The sequence below is a fragment of the Struthio camelus genome, unplaced genomic scaffold (assembly GCF_040807025.1).
Source record: "Struthio camelus isolate bStrCam1 unplaced genomic scaffold, bStrCam1.hap1 HAP1_SCAFFOLD_259, whole genome shotgun sequence".
In the NCBI taxonomy this organism is placed as follows: domain Eukaryota; kingdom Metazoa; phylum Chordata; class Aves; order Struthioniformes; family Struthionidae; genus Struthio; species Struthio camelus.
Genome location: NW_027182621.1, coordinates 22,645 through 28,399, shown reverse-complemented (window position 1 = coordinate 28,399; position 5,755 = coordinate 22,645). Strand labels below are relative to the sequence as shown.

At 55.6% G+C, this 5,755-nt stretch overlaps 1 long non-coding RNA gene across 2 annotated transcripts; it reads right to left on the bottom strand.

Annotated features, from left to right (window-relative positions):
• Positions 1-2,258: 2,258 nt before the first annotated feature.
• Positions 2,259-3,418, bottom strand: LOC138064998 (uncharacterized). Of its 2 annotated transcripts, XR_011138187.1 has the most exons (6): positions 2,971-3,418; positions 2,841-2,893; positions 2,683-2,745; positions 2,538-2,593; positions 2,402-2,442; positions 2,259-2,320 (listed from the first exon to the last, which is right to left on the bottom strand). It is a non-coding gene; the product is annotated as an uncharacterized lncRNA (long non-coding RNA). The 2 variants fall into 2 exon arrangements; XR_011138186.1 differs by having other exon boundaries at positions 2,683-2,893.
• Positions 3,419-5,755: the final 2,337 nt, after the last annotated feature.

Below are 5,755 nucleotides of genomic sequence, written 5' to 3'. Positions count from 1 at the left end.
GGAAAGACATGTCAGTTACAAAACACTAAACAAAACCACCCGAACAACATAACATACCAGCCCACCATGCACAGCAGCTGCACACACTCTTCACCGACCTTCTCTACAATCGCACCGATGCTACGCCCATCCGGCAGCGTACACTCTACCTCCCTGCACTTACAAGGAAACACCAGCAGTTTTTTGGGACAGCTCTCGGTAACAACCTTACCGAGCGCTTCCAAATACCGCCCTGCCTAGAAAACCCCGGCCCCGAGCCGCACCTCCGCGCCGACATTGGCGACGATCGTCGCCTCGCGGAGTGACCGGGACCGGGGAAAAAAAAACCCAGCCGGGGGAAGCAAAAAAAAAATCCCCCGGCTGGGGTTTTTTTTTGTAAAAAAAAAAAAGAAAAAAATTTTACTTGCTAACTACAGCCTGTAAGAACAAAAGGTGCATACAAGGTTAGACACATTCCATACTAAACCCCCCCCCCCCAACATCCACACGACTGTCCACTCACTCCCACCACAGGCACTCTGCCTCCCTGCGCTACATGGTGAACAGCACCAGTTTTTAGGACCGCTCGCGGAAACAGCATTACTGAGCATTTCCACATACCACCCTGCCTAAAAAAAACCCAGCCCGACCTGCACAGCAACATGGGCAATGATCAAATCACCTCAGGCAGTGAACAACACCACAGGAAAAAAAAGTCAGGGGGAAAAAAAAAAATTTCACCCACCTGGGGGTTTCCATTAAAAAAAAAACTCTAAATGCTAAGTACAATCAGAAAACAAACCAAACACATGCATACAGACTTAGATACACTCAATACCAAACCCTACCAACAACCACACAATTACCCACACCCTCCCACCGCAGCCATTCCTCACCTCTACTAACACAGCCAATTTCCAACCATTTAAAAGGGAACGCTGCACTGCCGTGAACAGGCTCCCACCAAAAACACCATTCCCATCCATCAAATAAATATACAAACAATAAAACTATGCTTTGCCTTACAGTTTCACTCTCACAGAAACCCTAACAAGGTCCCATGGAGACAGTACTTAGCACAGCCCACACCCTCTGCTACACCCACAGGCGAGGCAGCTCCAGCTCCACACACAAAGACACAAACACACAGACACAACAACAATCACAGCACAAACAACACTCTCGGCCAGAAAGCCCTACAACGACACATCCCTGCGGCTCACGGGCACGGGAGAAGCCCATAATGGCAAGCAGCTGGCAAAGCCAGGACCGTGAACACACGAGAGGCCAGCCAGAAAGATCCAAGGCTGAAACCACACAGGGAAGACCACCCTGAAAGGATGCCACGAAGGCAAGGAAGAGCAGCTGCGGAAGGCAAGGAAGAGCATCGCCACGAAGATGAATGGCTGCAGAAGGCGAGGAAGAGCAGCCGTGGAAGGCGAGGAAGAGCATCGCCACAAAGATGAACGGCCACGGAATGCAAGGAAGAGCGGCCGCGGAAGGCGAGGAAGAGCATTGCCGCAAAGATGAGCGGCCGCAGAAGGCGAGGAAGAGCATCGCCACAAAGAAGAGTGGCCACGGAAGGCGAGGAAGAGCAGCCACGGAAGGTGAGGAGCATCACCACAAAGATGAGTGGCCGCGGAAGGCGAGGAGTATCGCCACAAAGATGAACAGCCACAGACAGCTACGAAGCTAATTCAGCGCAACACACCGACCCTTTTGGTGGGCGGCACACGAGGAGACACCGTCCCTCGACGCAACGCTGAGCGCTCGGGCCGCTCAATAGCCTGCGGATGCCTAACACCCTAGCCCTGCAAAGTTTACACCGTGCTCCACAATCACACAGGACAAGAGCAACATCAACACCTCTGCAAAACACAGGACACCTACAACACACACAGAACACAGCACACAACAACACAGACACAGGCTGGAGCTGCCCGGACTACCACACCCACCTCTGCCTCTACCTCACACACAGCACCCACCCTCAGGAGGCCTCCACACTACACTGATTGGCAGCACATGCATACACACCCCCCCCCACACACACCGCCCAAGACACACCAACACCCTTGACCCCCTCCACTTAGCTTGGGCACTGCCGTGCGTCACTGTCCATCCTCAAGAGCCAGCCTCGATGCCAGGCACCTCCTCTCTGATCTTCCTTCGCCCTCACCGCCTGCCAAAACAGACCACAAACCATCACCTGCATGCCACACACCTCCAGCCTCTTCCCCAAAAAACACCCCCCTCCAAAACAACACAGTCCCTCCGCTCACCTGAAACACGTCCCTTCCAAACTCAGAGATCCTGCCCAGCACTAGGACACCCACAGCACCTGGGAAAAACAACACAAAGTCACTCTTCTGCCAGGCAGCACCCAACAGCCCTACTACAAAAGGCACACCGTGCCACTCACCTCAAATCCTCAGCCATCCGGGAAGAGGCCCCCCACAGCACCTGAAAAAAAGCACAACAAAAGACATTACTGAGAGGCAGCCCGACACCACCCAACCAAATGATAAAGCTCTCAACGACAAGCTGCCCCCTCTTACCTGCTCAGCCTCCGCCTCAGCACTCGGCTTCTCCACGCCACAACTGCATCCTACACCTGCAGAACCAGAGAAAACACCACACCTTGAGGGGATGTTTGCAAAAGCACAGCCCATCCACACCCACCCCTTGCTCCCACACCTTTACCTGTGCTGCTCACCCTTCCCCGCTGTCATGCTACAGGAGGCCGCGCCAAGCTCTGCCACGCACCTGCAAAACCAGAACACCACTGGGCAACAGGCACAGCACCAACAACACAACAGCCCCGCTCTACGCTCTGCTCCATCTCGCAGACCAACACTCACCTGGCCGGGCTCCTCCTAGGCACAAGCAACCCACTTGCCTCACGGCTTCCCACCTACAAACACAAAACAAAAAGCATTCAGCAAACCGCCACCCAGAACACTCTCTTGCCAACAACACTCACAAGCTCACCTCCTTAGAGCACGTCTCGGTCTTCCTCCGTCTCCCTTGAGTACCTGGAACACTGCTCTGCATCTGCAAAAGCAACACAAACCGCAGCACCCAAAGGCAGACCTATCCCCATTCCACTCCCCTTCACCACTCCATGCTGCACACTGCCATTGCTAAAACCCACAGGCAACACACCTCCAGCACCAAACAAACATGCACGCTCACACACAGCACACACAAACACAGAACAAAGCCCTACGCAGAAAGAACAGTTCTCACGCATAGGACCCCGCGGGCCACAAAGCCCTACAATGCCACAACTGTGCAGCTCAGAGGCTCGGGAGAAGCCCAGGAAAGTCAAACGCCACGGTCTGTGACAGAAAGCAGCCAGCAAAGCCAGGACCATCAATGCACAAGAGGCTGGCCAGAAAGACCCAAGACCACAACCACACAGGGAAGAAAACCCTGAAAGCATGCCATGAAGGCGAGGAAGAGCATTGCCGCAAAGATGAGCGGCCGCGGAAGGCGAGGAAGAGCATTGCCGCAAAGATGAGCGGCCGCGGAAGGCGAGGAAGAGCATTGCCGCAAAGATGAGCGGCCGCGGAAGGCGAGGAAGAGCATTGCCGCAAAGATGAGCGGCCGCGGAAGGCGAGGAAGAGCATTGCCGCAAAGATGAGCGGCCGCGGAAGGCGAGGAAGAGCATTGCCGCAAAGATGAGCGGCCGCGGAAGGCGAGGAAGAGCATTGCCGCAAAGATGAGCGGCCGCGGAAGGCGAGGAAGAGCATTGCCGCAAAGATGAGCGGCCGCGGAAGGCGAGGAGTATCGCCACAAAGATGAACAGCCACAGACAGCTACGAAGCTAATTCAGCGCAACACACCGACCCTTTTGGTGGGCGGCACACGAGGAGACACCGTCCCTCGACGCAACGCTGAGCGCTCGGGCCGCTCAATAGCCTGCGGATGCCTAACACCCTAGCCCTGCAAAGTTTACACCGTGCTCCACAATCACACAGGACAAGAGCAACATCAACACCTCTGCAAAACACAGGACACCTACAACACACACCACACAGTACACAACAACACAGACGCAGGCTGGAGCTGCCCGGACTACCACACCCACCTCTGCCTCTACCTCACACACAGCACCCACCCTCAGGAGGCCTCCACACTACACTGATTGGCAGCACATGCATACACACCCCCCCCACACACACCGCCCAAGACACACCAACACCCTTGACCCCCTCCACTTAGCTTGGGCACTGCCGTGCGTCACCGTCCATCCTCAAGAGCCAGCCTCGATGCCAGGCACCTCCTCTCTGATCTTCCTTCGCCCTCACTGCCTGCCAAAACAGACCACAAACCATCACCTGCATGCCACACAGCTCCACCCTCTTCCCCAAAAAACACCCTCCTCCAAAACAACACGGTCCCTCCGCTCACCTGAAACACGACCGTTCCAAACTCAGAGATCCTGCCCAGCACTAGGACACCCACAGCACCTGGGAAAAACAACACAAAAGTCACTCTTCTGCCAGGCAGCACCCAACAGCCCTACTACAAAGGACTCACCATTCTACTGCATCTCAGATCCTCAGCCATCCCAGAAAAGGCCCCCCCACAGCACCTGAAAAAAAGCACAACAGAACACATCACCAAAAGGCAGCCCGGCACCACCCAACCACATGCTAAAGCTCTCAACGACAAGCTGCCCCCTCTTACCCTGCTCAGCCTCCGCCTCAGCACTCGGCTTCTCCACACCACAACTGCATCCTACACCTGCAAAGTCAGAGACAATACCACAGCTTGAGGGGATGGCCACAAAACCGCAGCCCGTCCACACCCACCCACCGCTCCCACACCTTTACCTGTGCCGCTCACCCTTCCCCACTGTCAGGCTACAGGAGGCCGCGCCAAGCTCCGCCACGCACCTGCAAAACCAGAACACCACTGGGCAACAGGCACAGCACCAACAACACAACAGACCCGCTCCACGCTCTGCTCCATCTCGCACACCAACACTCACCTGGCCGGGCTCCTCCTAGGCACAAGCAACCCGCTTGCCTCACGGCTTCCCACCTACAAACACAAAACAAACATTGTTCAGGGAACCGCTGCCCAAGACACCCTCCTGCAAACAGCACTCACGAGCTCACCTCCTTAGTGCACGTCTCGGTCTTCCTCCGTCTCCCTTGAGTACCTGGAACAATGCTCTGCATCTGCAAAAGCAACACAAAAGGGAACACCCCAAGGCAGACCTATCCCCATTCCACTCCCCATCACCGCTCCACTCTGCACGCTGCCATTGCTAAAACCCACAGGCAAGGCACCTCCAGCTCCAAACAAACAGGCACACACACAAACAGCACACACAAACACAGAGGAAAGCCCTAGGCACAAAAAACAGTTCTCACGCATAAGAGCCTGCCGGGCACAAAGCCCGACGACACCACAACCCTGCGGCTTTCAGACTCAGGAGAAGCCCAGGAAAGACTCAAATGCCATGGCCTGTGACAGAAAGGGGCCAGCAAAGCCAGGACTGTGGATGCACAAGAGGCTGGCCAGAAAAACCCAAGGCCATGATCACACAGGGAAGAAAACCCTGAAAGGGAGCCCCAAAGGCAAAGAAGCGCCGCCGCCAAAAGAAGCGCCGCCGCCAAAAGAAGCGCCGCCGCCAAAAGAAGCGCCGCCGCCAAAAGAAGCGCCGCCGCCAAAAGAAGCGCCGCCGCCAAAAGAAGCGCCACAGAAGAGCGGCCACAGATAGCTACGATGCAAATCCGACGCAACAAGATACCCCTTTTTG